This window comes from Salvelinus sp. IW2-2015, linkage group LG3 (assembly GCF_002910315.2).
Source record: "Salvelinus sp. IW2-2015 linkage group LG3, ASM291031v2, whole genome shotgun sequence".
Lineage (NCBI taxonomy): Eukaryota > Metazoa > Chordata > Actinopteri > Salmoniformes > Salmonidae > Salvelinus > Salvelinus sp. IW2-2015.
This window is the reverse complement of record NC_036840.1, coordinates 31,268,120-31,282,122: the sequence shown is the minus strand read 5'-3', so window position 1 is coordinate 31,282,122 and position 14,003 is coordinate 31,268,120. Positions and strand designations below refer to the sequence as shown.

The following is a 14,003-nucleotide window of genomic DNA, read 5'->3' as shown; positions in this document are numbered from 1 at the left end:
CCTTTGCTGAATATAATGGAAGACAGTGGGATACAGACTAACAAGAATACATCATTCTCAGTTGCAGATCATTTAGGAGTAAATGTAACCTGTGTGTGGTTGTGTTTCAATGATCCGTTCTTTATTCAGTAAAGACACTTACAAAACTAAAGAAAAGCTGGGACCACTTTATTTGACATAATGCTCATAACGCCTTCATGACAATGTCTAACAAGGAATAGTCATTTACACAAAATCTCTACAAAAGCATTGCCAGGAATCCTTAACATGACTTCCGATCAAGTCTTAATGACATATGGCAAAAACTGTAGAGCACAACATCCCTCAAGACCTTTTTGACAACATTGAGACTTAATCTCAATGAAGTCGCTGGTGTATTTTCAGGTTGCCGCTTTCAGTGAATCTCTTGCCACACTTTATACACTGATAAAGTTTCTCCCCTGTATGAGTTCTCATGTGGTTTCTAATGCCGCGGTTGGAGAAAAAACGTTTTTCATACAGCTTGCTGCGGCCTGTGTGACTCCGCAGATACTGTGYGAGCATTCATGGTACGCTGAACCTCTTCCCACAATGTTCACAGCTGTAGGGCCATTCACCTGTGTGTTTTCTCATGTGTACCATTAAGTGACCCGAGATGTAAAAGGTCATTTCACAAACGCTACATAAGCACGTTTTCTCCCCTCTGTGCACCCTGAGGTGTAATGTCAGTATATTCGACTGTGTAAATCCCTTCCCACAGATGGAACAGATAAAATGTCTCTCCCCGGGGTGTGTGCGTACATGTGATTGCAAAACTGCTTTAGTCCCAAAGCCCCTGCCACAATGTGAGCAAACATACGGCCTTTCTCCAGTGTGAATCTCTTCTCACACTAGTTGCAAAGGAACTGCCTGGCTTCAGAGTGAACACTTTCATGTCATGTCGTCTCAGGTCACAGTGGTTTCTGAAACCCTTCCCACACTGGGAGCAGGTGTACCCGTTGATTTGATAAGAGAAGAAGTATAGATACAGTTGAAGTCGGAAGTTGACATACACCTTAGCCAAATACATTTAAACTCAGTTTTTCACAATTCCTGACATTTAATCCTAGTAACAGTTGTCTGTCTTTGGTCAGTTAGGATCACCACTTTATTTTAAGGATGTAAAATGTCAGAATAATAGAAGAGAGAATGATTTCTTTCATCTTTTATTTCTTTCATCACATTCCCAGTGGGTCAGACGTTTACATACACTCAATTAGTATTTGGTAGCATTGCCTTTAAATTGTTTGACTTGGGTCAAAGGTTTCAGAATAGCCTTCCACCAGCTTCCCACAATAAGTTGGGTGAATTTTGGCCCATTCCGCCTGACAGAGCTGGTGTCAGGTTTGTAGGCCTCCTTGCTCGCACATGCTTTTTCAGTTCTGCCCACAAATTTACTATAGGATTGAGGTCAGGGCTTTGTGATGGCCACTCCAATACCTTGACTTTGTTGTCCTTAAGCCTTTTTGCCACAATTTTGGAAGTATGCTTGGGGTCATTGTTCATTTGGAAGACACATTTGTGACCAAGCTTTAACTTCCTGACTGATGGTCTTGAGATGTTGCTTCAATATATCCACATAATTTTACCCCCTCATGATGCCATCTATTTTTGTGAAGTGCACCACTCCCTCCTGCAGCAAAGCACCCCCACAACATGATGCTGCCATCCCCGTGCTTCACGGTTGGGATGGTGTTCTTCAGCTGCAAGCCTCCGCCTTTTCCCTCCAAACATAACGATGGTCATTATGGCCAAAAGTTCTATTGTTTTTTTATCAGACCAGAGGACATTTCTCCAAAAAGTACAATCTTTGTCCCATGTGCAGTTGCAAACCGTAGTCTTGGCTTTTTTATGGTGGGTTTGGAGCAGTGGCTTCTTCCTAGCTGAGCGGCCTTTCAGGTTATGTCGATATAGGACTCTTTTACTGTGGATATAGATACTTTTGTACCTGTTTCCTCCAGAATCTTCACAAGGGTCCTTTGCTGTTGTTCTGGGATTGATTCACACTATTCGCACCAAAGTATTTTCATCTCTAGGAGACAGAACGCATCTCCTTCCTGAGCGGTATGACAGCTGCGTGGTCCCATGGTGTTTATACTTGCGTACTATTGTTTGTACAGATGAACGTGGTACCTTCAGGCGTTTGGAAATTGCTCCCAAGGATGAACCAGACTTGTTGAGGTCTACAAGGTCTTGGCTGATTTCTTTTGATTTTCCTGTGATGTCAATCAAAGAGGCACGAAATGCATCCACAGGTACACCTCCAATTGACTCAAATGATGTCAATTAGCCTATCAGAAGCTTCTAAAGCCATGACATAATTTTCTGRAATTTTCCAAGCTGTTTAAAGGCACAGTCAACTTAGTGTATGTAAATTTSTGACCCACTGGAATTGTGATACAGTGAATTATAAGTGAAATAATCTGTCTGTAAACAATTGTTGGAAAAATKWMTTGTGTCATGCACAAAGTAGATGTCCTAACTGACTTGCCAAAACTATAGTTTGTTAACAAGAAATTTGTGGAGTGGTTGAAAAACAAGTTTTAATGACTCCAACCTAAGTGTATGTAAACTTCCGACTTCAACTGTATATGATAAGGTGGTTATGTCAAGTCACGTTCCGTGGTCAAACTATAATTCTAGCGAGCATCCCTTTATCTTCACCACCGTAGAGTTCTGTAGAGTCCTATAGMGCACAATGCCCTGTACTCCTGTAGCAATCCGTTTTCAAATGTTCGACACTCCCTGACTGACTAGCTTTCATGTCGGTGACTGTTAGTGGGCAGGATTCAATTAATATTTGTGTGATTACCTAATATACGGTGTCGAAAAGCTGCCACTTGGAGAAACAAAATAACCAATTACCTTATTATTACGAGAAAGATCATATTACGATGCAAGTCAATCATTTGTTATTATGAAATAACAATTATGTTATAAACGGGAGAAAAAAAAATCCCCAATATAATGTGTGTTTGTCTGTCTTTCTTGCCACACTTGGTGACTGGTGGTGGACCGTACTGATATTACTCACTRAAACCTGTAAATGTGGCTTTTTCCCGATGAACCCGCTGGTATACTTTCAGGTTGCCACTTTCAGTGAACCTCTTACTGCACATTCTACACTTGTAAGGTTTCTCTCCTGTTTGAATTCGCTTGTGTCTGCTAAGGTCGCTGTGGGAGGTGAAGCATTTGTCACACTCTGTGCAGGAGAACGGCCGCTCGCCTGTGTGGATCTGCCGATGTACTGTGAGATCGCAAGCTCTTCTAAAACCTCTTCCCACAATGCTCACAGATTTTGGGGCGTTCATCCGTGTGTGTTAGTCAGTGCACCAACAAGGCACCTAAGGTACGAAACAATATTTCCAAAAACGGTACACGAGAACGGTTTCTCCCCTCTATGCCACCTGAGGTGACCTACTAGTATTCGCTGTTGGTTTCATCCCTTCMCACAGATGGAACAGACAAAAGGTCGCTCCCCAGTGTGAGTGCGTACATGTGATTTCAAGACTTCCGTGTTCCTAAAGCCCCTGCCACAATGTGAGCAAACGTATGGCCTTTCTCCAGTGTGAACTCGACGGTGCTATTTCAGAGCCACATTTGAATGAAATTTCTTCTCACACKGGTCACAATGGAACGGCTTTGCCTCAGAGTGAACTGTTTCATGTCGTCTCAGGTCAGATTMGTTTTTGTGACCCTTCCCACACTGGGAACAAATGTACCTGTTCTCCCTGGTCTTCTTGACTTAGGAGTTCTCTGTCTCACTGACAGGCAGGGAGTTGTTCTCAGCTCCAGCTTCTCCAGAGCCCAGGATCCTGCTGTCCTCATTCGGATGGTTCTTCCTGACATGCTCTTGGAGGGTGGTCTCACGCCTGTCAGAGAATTGACACTGGGACTGTGGGGGCTCGGCTGTGGGGGCTCGGCTTTAGCTTGTCCTGCAGGTACAAAACACAGGAGAGTGAAATTGCTGAGTTCAACGTTCCATTGCAGATTGTCATCAGCAGCTGATGAGACGATAATCTTTTTAACATTTTAAATATGCAGAAATCTGTTGTGCAGTTATAGAAACTGTCCACTAAATTGAGTTACGGAGTAGAGTGAGAAATTCAATAACAACAAAAAAGCAAAAAGGTGGGATAAGTTACTTTACAATGTTATTGTAAGATAGGCGGTAGTCAAACCTAGACCCTGCTTCTCAAAAAAGTTACCAAACTTAAACTCAGGAGACCATGTATAGAGTACTGTGCATACCAAACATTAGGAACACATCCAATGCTTCCCACAGGTATGTCAAGTTGGCCAGATGTCCTTTGGGTGGTGGACCATTCTTGATACACACAGGAAACTGTTGCGTGTGAAAAACCCAGCAGCATTGCAGTTCTTGACACAAACCAGTGTGCCTGGCATCTACTGCCATACCCCGTTCAAAGGCACTTAAATATTTTGTCTTGCCCATTCACCCTCTGAATGGCACACATACACAATCCATGTCTCAATTGTCTCAAGGCTTAAAAATCCTTCTTTAACCTGTCTCCTCCCCTTTATCTACAGTGATGGAAGTGGATTTAACAAGTGACATCAATAAGATTCACCTGGTCAGTCAGGTGTTCTTAAATGTTTTGTATACTCAGTGTATCTATGCAAAATATTCTGTCCTTAATCTCAATACCATTGACGGCCCCTGATGGCCGTTTCTGCTGCCCAGAGTTCCCAGCCTCTTCCAGTCTTTTAGTGTCCTCATCACTTTCCTCATTGGTGTCTTCATCTTCCCCGCTGACTTCTTGCTGTCCCTCCTCGCCATGCTCCAATTCTTTCTGTCTTTCAGCCTTGTTTTCCTTCCTTCTGTCGTCACATCACTCCGTCTTCACCCTGCCTTTTCCTCCACCTCTCTGGGTCGGTTTAGACTCCAGTGAGGGAACGAGGAGGAACAATGTGGACAGGATGGTATCAGAGTCGTAGAAGAGAACATCTGGAAAAAAGAGAGAATCCAACCGGCTTACTAAAGCTGTTCTCTTTCAGGAGAATCCCCCACAAGCATTTACCACAGAGGTGAAGTTCAAGTAGATCACCTGAGGGATCYTTACCTTCTTTAAGGTGCCCAGGATGTCTATGATGCTGCAGCAGTGTCTTCAGATGCTCAGGGTCAGAGACAGAGACAGACTGCTCACACTCCTCCAGGTCAGTAAGGGTCAGGTTGAGAATAGATGCTGTCTGAGAGGTTGAGAATAATAAGTAGAACAGCTTCCATCTCTCTCCGCGCCCCAACCAGGGCCCTCACCAGGGCCCTCCTCTCGCCCGCACCAGGGCCCTCCTGCCCCAACCACGGCCCTGTCTCGGCTCCACCAGGGCCGCACCAGGCCCTGTCCTCGCACCAACCAGGGCCCTCCCCTCACCCCAACCAGGGACTTCCCTCGCCCAACCAGGGCCCTGTCCACACCCCCACCAGGCCGGACCAGGGGTCTCTCCTCGCCCCAACCAGGGCCGAACCAGGGTACTCTCCTCTCCCCAACCAGGGCCGAACCAGGGTACTCTCCTCCCCCAACCAGGGCCCGAACCAGGGACCTCTCCTCACCCCAACCAGGGCCCGAACAGGGACCTCTCCTCACAACCAGGGCCCGAACCAGGGCCTCTCCTCACCCAACCAGGGCCCGAACCAGGGACCTCTCCTCACCCCAACCAGGGACCTCTCCTCACCCCAACCAGGGCCCGAACCAGAACCTCTCCTCACCCCAACCAGGCCCCGAACCAGGGACCTCTCCTCACCCCAACCAGGGCCCGAACCAGGGACCTCTCCTCGTCCCAACCGAGGCCCTGTACTCACCCACCAGGGCCCTCTCCTCACCCAAACCCGGGACGCACCAGGGCCCGCTCCTCGCCCCAACCCGCCCTCCTCGCCCAACCAGGCCCGAACCAGGGACCTCTCCTTGCTCCAACCAGGGCCTGAACCAGGGACCTTTCCTTGCTCAACCAGGACCTGAACCAGGGACCTCTCCTGCTCCAACCAGGCCTGAACCAGGGACCCTCTCCTCACTCCAACCAGGGCCTGAACCGGGACCTCCTGCACACGTCGACAACAGTCACCCTCAAAGCATCTTACCAATCGCTCCACAAAAGCCGCAGAGCAAGGGAAACACAACTACTTCAAGGTCTCAGTGAGAGTGACGTCACTGATTGAAAAGCCACTAGCACGCACCACTAACTAGCCAGCCATTTYACACCGGTTACATAAGCATGCCTGAAGAACGGAGAAAAGCACAGCCCAATCCCACAGGACCCCTACTCTGTTGATACTTAGGGATGTTTTTTCATTCATGGAGGGGGCCATTTAAAAATATATATTTTTTACCTACATTTCAAGCAAGTTTACAAATGAATGTCGACGTGTTTTAGATGATCTAATAGGAGGGAGGTTGCTGAGGGGAGGAAGGTTTATAATGTCTGGAACGGAGTAAATGGAATAGCATCAAACACATGGAAACCCCGTTTGATACCATTGCACTTATTCKGCTCCAGCCATTACCACGAGCCTGTCCTCCCCAATTATGGTGCCACCAACCTCCTGTGAGATGGCGTCAGTACCGTGTAAAGCTGGGAACTGGCAGCATCTCCTCCAGTCTGTCAAAKAACCGCCACACCAGTATCTGCAGCGCTGTATCATACCTAGAGCTGTACTGCACAGCGAACACCTCCAACACAGAGATAGAGTCATTATGTAGTTTAAACMCAGGCATAATGTATGTAGTAGTCAAATCATACTCAATATTCCCCTCWAGGTCATTCTAGTCCTTTGAAGCAGGGATTTGTGACAGGATCTAGACATTAGATATTATCTCACCTGATGKGTTCCCTCTTCGTTGGGTCTTCTAGCAGTGTTTGGACCAACTCCACAAAGTTATCCGTTGATACCTCCACTTCTTTGACTTTGCTCTGAATATGCAATCACACACAAAACAACTGTAAACATCTGCAACTAGGTAAAGCAGACTTGCCTTTAACAGACTGGTGTGTGTTACACATATTGCAGGTTAAGTACCCCCTCACACATTGTGCATGAATGGATTCTGTCTAGATGGGGCTGGATGGTTTTGTACCCAGCTGGGTTAGACTACACACCACCACACAATTCAAGAACCAGCTGAAACAGGAGATGTATGCATTTTATATACTGAGGAGACAAACTGAGGAGTCAAATATGTAACTGATAAGGAGTGAATACAAGGCGTTCAGGAAATTGTGAAGAGAGCGATCTTCGGTCACCAATCCCTTGTCTCTGAGATCCAGGGGCTAGGGGCGAACAAAAGTCTGAATTTCACCCCCGACCCTACACCATTCTCAACCCTAAACACTTCCACCCATCTCACCCTCGCTCTCAGTCCCAGGATGAGTTGGACCCTCTGCCTGAAGGTCAGCAGCTCCGGAACCATCTGTCACCAGAGTCACAAACTCCTCCAGCTTCCCATACTGCATCGTCACGCTGCTGAGCCACTTGCCACATGGAAGCAGACATCAGAGTAGTGGTGACACCAGGAGACGTAGGGAGGATAGAGGGAGATCAGCACCTGTTATCAGAGGTGGAAGTTAGGCAGTTCCTGTCAGTACACTCCACTGTTTTGGTGTGTCATGAAATTAGTTGTAAACAATGTCGTTATATGTTTGAAAGTACAATGTCAGTCTCATGGAATGTCAGTCCTTACATTCGCTCTTTAGCTAGCTAGCTATTTSTACTTCCTCGGCAACTTACCAAAGAAGTGGCAGGACTAGGCTTGTCGAAGTGACAGACAATGAAAATCATTATTAAAACAACAATTCAACAAACCTGAAAATCTTGATGTAGGGTCCATTTCCTCACTCACTTGGGGAACTTTCCAATTAGCTAGCTAGCAGRTGCGGCAAACCGTGGTTTTAACGTCTTAAATGTTATGCATTGATTGTCAACAAAACATCACGGCAAGCTGTCCTGGCTAGTAAACAATATTTCGCCATAAGATAGGGTTTGAATATTTTCTGAACTAACTTACTTGGCTTAGCTTCTTACAACCATTTAGCTAACTAACTGCTTTATATTCTTCGGATGTCGGATATTTCTTCTTAATTCTTATTTTCTGCCACCAGAAAGATTTTCATACTAGCAGCTTTGCGCGCCACGCAAATTTTTTCCACGTGATGTAAGTCACGTGGTATGAAGCAGAGCTTTCCATTTGCCTTTAGCTCACTGAATGAATGTGATGTAACCCCTATCTGGTGTGTCACGTAAACTAAAGGAAAGCACTGGAGAGGCATAACCCTATGGAAACGGGGTACGTCTCAATAGTTTGTGACTTCCTCTCTAGCGTTTTGCTTTTCCTTATCGGTTGAAGTAAGGTCATTTGGATATTATTTTGTTTGGCATTATTTAAACATATGTTGTTGTTTTTTTAAATACCAGCACACCATTCGTATAGATGCTTAGGCAAAACGTTATTATAAATGTTAGGTAGCAATTTTTGGGCCTCATCAACACACACACACACACACACACATCTATGACGTCATGTACAACATACATGACATTTTAATATGTCCAGGAGGAGTTTGTCCTACTGTCCATCATAATCGATTACATCAGACAACGGAAAGTCACATGAGCAATTCAACACAAATATGRATGAAGAAAAGGTAAGCGACTTCCAACACATTTCATTAACAGAAACTATATGACTATTAAACAAAATAAATTGCAATAGTTATGAGAATCACAATTATATAGCCTAGGTCTAGAGATATGATGCTTTCAAGACAACTGGAAACTCAGAAAAGAATGAGGTCAAATAGTGACTTCAGTGATTTCAGAGCTCTGTCTTGTCTACACTTGACACTTACATGTGACTTCTGCTCTCAGAATAGGAAGATTGCGTTGAAAATACAGATCTAGATGCAAAAAAAGTTGCSTTGTGGTCTGATTGTGTTCAGATCTGTCTGACCACTTCAGGTGGTGGTCAGGGATGCACTGTGTGCGGATTTCTCCTCAGTCTGGATGCAATCAGGCTACCGAAAGTGCATACAGTGGGTGACGTCATCAGCACTTTTCATTATAAAGTTGGAGGAAATACGTTCCTAGCGTGTGGGGAATGTGTTTTCCAGCCTCTTAWATTCTAGCCAGCTAGCTAATATTTAGAAAAACTTTTTTTTATTTGGCTAGAGTTATGCTCGCTCATGTGCATTCCCTTTAGCGTTGCTTGCTARCTAGCTACAGAGGTTAGCTGGCTACTTAGCTACAGTAGTTAGCTACTGCCATCAGTTGTTGTTGTGTTATCATATTTTACCTACTCCACCGTTTTTAGAACCCATATTGGCATTTGAATATAGTGCGGGAACGGACACAATGTGGACATGGTAGACACATTTCAATGTAAATGTAGAGGCAGGACGTGTTCAGAATTCCATGATCAGAACTCCATTATCAGAAAACAAAAGCTGCATGAACTGTCAAGTCTAGACGCCAGAGGATGATCCCAGAGTTTCCGACTTGGAATTCCAACATGGATGACCATACAAAAAACATTTTGCCCAGTTGAATCCTTGTTTTTTTCCAGAGTTCCAGTTCCAGTCAAATCAAATCAAATTGTATTTGTCACATGCGCCGAATACAAGCCCTTGAATGCACTGAAGTCGGATGTCGGAGATTTCCGAGTTCCAAGTTCCCAGTTGTCTTGAACGCAGCATMATTTCACAAACTACTTTGATTTCTCTGTCTAATGCAAATCATAGTTGACACCTATTGTACTTTGCTCAGAGAACCTAATTTCTACCCCTGAAAACAACTATATACACCGATTTGGTTTACTTAGACTATGACTGAACTGTGCCTTTAGTAGACTAGTCTTGCCATGGAATCGCCTAGCCTATGCTAAGTACCCACATTATCATTTATTGTACATTAAAAAAATATAACCCTAGTATAAGAACTCATAGATTTTGAGCTATGGGCTGCACATGTCCCCCCCCCACACACACACGTTTGTCTTAACTGCAGCCCCACTTTTTTGCTTTAACTGAGTGTTGGGTACTGCACTGTGGTGCTGAACGTCAGATTGCGGGATTCCGATTCAGTTGCTGTCCACTGGAATGGGGCTGAATCTCCTATCGTGGCTATTTGCTTGTTGTTTAGGCCTACTAATTAGCACCATCAAAGTTTTAAGCCTACTCCTGTGACAAAGTCACTGCTAGGTCTTCAAAATAMGGTATGAACATGGTTCGTAGCATAGGAGACTGCTGTGGGGAGAATAGCTCATAATAATGGCCGGAACAGAGCAAATGGAATGGAAACCATGCGTTTGATGTATTTGATACCATTCCATTTATTMCGCTCCAGTCATTAACATGAGCCCGTTCTCCCCAATTAAGGTCCCACCAACCTCCTGTGTGTAGACATACAAAATTGGGAGCGAGGGATAGCAGAAATATTTCTTTAAATCAATGACCAAGTTGAACTTTTATGAATATGTTGACTTGAAGTTGGAAGTGATGAAGGAAATTGTCACATGGGCCTAACTGTGTGGAACCAGTTATTGGGTCTATGCCTACAACACAAGTCTTATTATGACTACAGTAGGCTATTTTAATGGGACATGGTTGCATGGACTTCAATTCCTGTCCAGGGCCACTGTTGTCACAACTACACCATTATGATGTAAAAAAGGTCAACACCTGTTTATCCTTACTTTGGCTGCATTTCAGACAGACCCTCTGTGTCCACGGTTCAGACTGTTTAGAGGGCATAGCCTATAACTAGGACACAATTCTGCRCTTTTAAGTTTCCTTTTACAAACTTGATCCAATGTTAGATGAAAACGCTCTAGGTCTATTTTGGCAGCTTTGTGTTATAGTCTTTTCAACAAAACGTTTATAAAATGTCTACAGATTAAAATATGAAGGAAGAAAATGTAAAGCTTAATTTTCATGAACACTGTATATATACTGTAGGCTATGATGATTATAACAACAAAAGTTGCTTATAACATGAATTATAAGATAGTCATCAGGAGAAAGGGATGAAGGAGGAGGTGAAGGAAGAGATACTCAACTAAAGGAGAAGGACAAGTCTGTCAAGGTAGGATTGATCCTTTGGTCATTTCTTTTTGTTGCTCAGTTTTAAGCTATCTTGTTTCATTTTACAAACTTGATTCAATGTCAGACRAAAAAGAGGCAGTCCTATGTCTTTCGACAGCTTCATACATATAAAAAAAACTCTTACTTTCATTTTGATGAACACTGTATAGGAGAAGGTGAAGAAAGAAGAGTTCAGCTGAACAATGAGAGGAAGGTAAGATTAGTCCTCTGGTCATTTGGGTTCCTTGCTAGGTTTTAATTACTATCTGCCTATGTATTGGCTAAATAATGGGCTGCCTTGACTTGGTGCAACACATTAAGGATAATAATTAATGTGGGACCTGAAATCTGTTTCCTTGAAGATGAAGAGAAAATCAAGTTCCAAGAACACTTCTRAAGCAGGTTAGAGATTTTTCTATATTAAATTATTGCTTTTCCCAGTACATGCACTGTTTGGTTAGTGTGCCCTTTGTTGTTCAGATTCMTTCTTTTAAAAACAAAACAGCTCATGTCCTTTAGGTCCCTCAGTGGCATTCTGTTCACCCCGAGCTCAGTATCCAGATAAATACCAAAACAGAGTGGCAGTAATTCAACTCTTACAGGAGGAAGGAACTACGGAAGAGTCTACTTTATCCGAGAGGACGTCTGCTTCCCAATCCTCATCAATTTCATGAGGAATCTCACTGATAGGTATGCTCAAAATCTTTCAATAGCGTCCATTCTTTATACAACAACCCTGTCTGGACCACTACAAAACAACTGAACATGTTAACTTGTGTCTTTATCAGGCAGTGGAAGGTGATTCAGGAGGGCATGAGAAATCCTGTAAGTTTATCTGTCAACATTTGATGTGATTATTTGATAGAAAGTTCGACATGAAGTTTATCATATTGACTAACTAAGCACTTGACACCACAGCCTCTCAAAAATAAATATCATGCTCTTTTTTTGTATTGAAACCAAAATATTACGGGAATAGAGCGAAAACAGTTTCCCATATAGCGGAAGAAATCCTCACCCTGACCCTTGCACATATATTAGAGCTAGATGCCGTTAAAGAAGCTAGCGCCTCTCCCTCGCTGACTGGATCAGAGTGCGTGCATCCAGGAACATGTGGTGAAATTTAATGAAGGTCTACCTAAGAGGCCTGGCAGTGGAAAGGCCATGTGTAGTCAACGGGTCAAGAAATGATCAGCGAACACAGTTACCACAACAGAGAATTGAGGACGAGTGGCAGTGGCAGACAATTTTACAGCTCCCACACACCCACTCCACGTTCTTCCACAAGGTATGTTCACCAACCACACTTCAACTGTGTGCCTGACCTGACTGATCTTAGCACCGTATACATACTGAACTCAGGCTAACTTTTTCACACATTACACAGCATATGACAGTTCTAAGAATGAAAATTTAAAGAACGACTGTTTTTATGGTAAAGTAAGAAGGCAGACACCACATCTTTAGAGAACTAAATATTACAATTTTTGGGATTTAGGTGAATTTAAAGTATTTATTTGTAGAGATCAATATGTAAACATTAGCCAAGATTGATCAATTCTTGTGTTTGTTTTGAAGTTCCCAGACGTCGTTGCAGAGGGCACATAGAGGAGACGCTCGACTGACAGATCCTCTTAATGCCCTCTTTGGGATCAAAGATCTGTTGCCAGAGATGTCTTGAGTCAGGTGAACTCTGACATCTCACTGATCATCTCCTGTTCCAGCTCAGGTAAATCAAGACCGGTGTTGTGTGACACTGGCAGGCGATATACCATGCAGGCCGCCCAGAAGCTGGTGTCTGCTATCTGTGCCAAGCTGTGGAGGTTTGGAGTCACTGGACAGKCTGCGCCTCAAGCCAAAACCGATCCATCTAAGGRGAATGTGGACATTGAGGCTTCCTTTGCACTGTCGACAGGAGAGGTCATGGCTGTTATGGTCAACTCCAGAGAATGCCAGGAAGGAGAGTAAGGAACAAWGGATGCGCTTCGAGAAATCGCACAAAGTCCATATTTTTTTCCCGCTTCAAGGGATAGTGTTGGTGGTCTTCTGGAAGACTCCCTAGCAGAGAAAGAATATCTGAAAGAGACTGTATCCCCTGGCAGCTTGGTGAGTCAAAACATCCTCATACTTTCACCTTCTGAGAAAATGTTTGGATCTCCTGTAATGACAACCATTGATAAATTATCCAGTGRTGAATTGAAGTCAGAAGCTACTAAAGTTTTTAGCGAAGTCKATCTGCACAAACGTMTGCTTGCACACCTGAGCTTTCAAGTAATCTGGCCAGTGAAAGGAATCTGCCAGCTATGTCAGAAGACCATTTAACAACTACAATTAATGTAGGTTCTGAAGCCTCTGAAATGATGGATTCCTTTCTGAGGAGCAGGCCCAGAGTGGTTCCAGTTCTCCTCAGGCTGTGAAACAAGGCAAACTACTGTAAATCGCTCTGGATAATTGATAAAATATTTTATATGTTGAAAGATGATTAAATAATTCCACTCTGAAACCATATAATTGTATGAAATTGATTAGAATCATAAAACTATAATCTGATGATGTGTGTCATTTTAGTCAGAATTAGAACAAGGACCTTTTGTTCCTKTTTAGTATGTAAGCAGGGTGCAAGTRKGAAACAAATGATAAGAGGAGCTATYGACAGACAAGYTGKAMYACTGTGTTCCTTACAGGACATTCTGTCTCCACCCGTGGAGGGGAGAAACTGTTAGGCTTGCAGAAAATTATGAAACATGTTGCAGATTAAACAATGTATCTGTGTAGTGGAAAAACACAGACTGTCTAAGCAAGGCRTAGCTTAAGATTTGAACTTGTTTGTGTGTGTTATAAAGACTGGGTTTGCATTTTTGATGTTAGGACGTCCTCGTGAATAAACATTTTGACTA

The 14,003-nt window shown here is 43.6% G+C and overlaps 1 long non-coding RNA gene across 1 annotated transcript; it reads left to right on the top strand.

The window, feature by feature from the left end:
• Positions 1-8,307: 8,307 nt before the first annotated feature.
• LOC111954670 (uncharacterized) lies at positions 8,308-13,987 on the top strand. The gene is made up of 6 exons (XR_002876014.2): positions 8,308-8,673; positions 11,277-11,320; positions 11,469-11,508; positions 11,709-11,796; positions 11,895-12,394; positions 12,685-13,987. It is a non-coding gene; the product is annotated as an uncharacterized lncRNA (long non-coding RNA).
• The last annotated feature ends 16 nt before the right edge of the window (positions 13,988-14,003 follow it).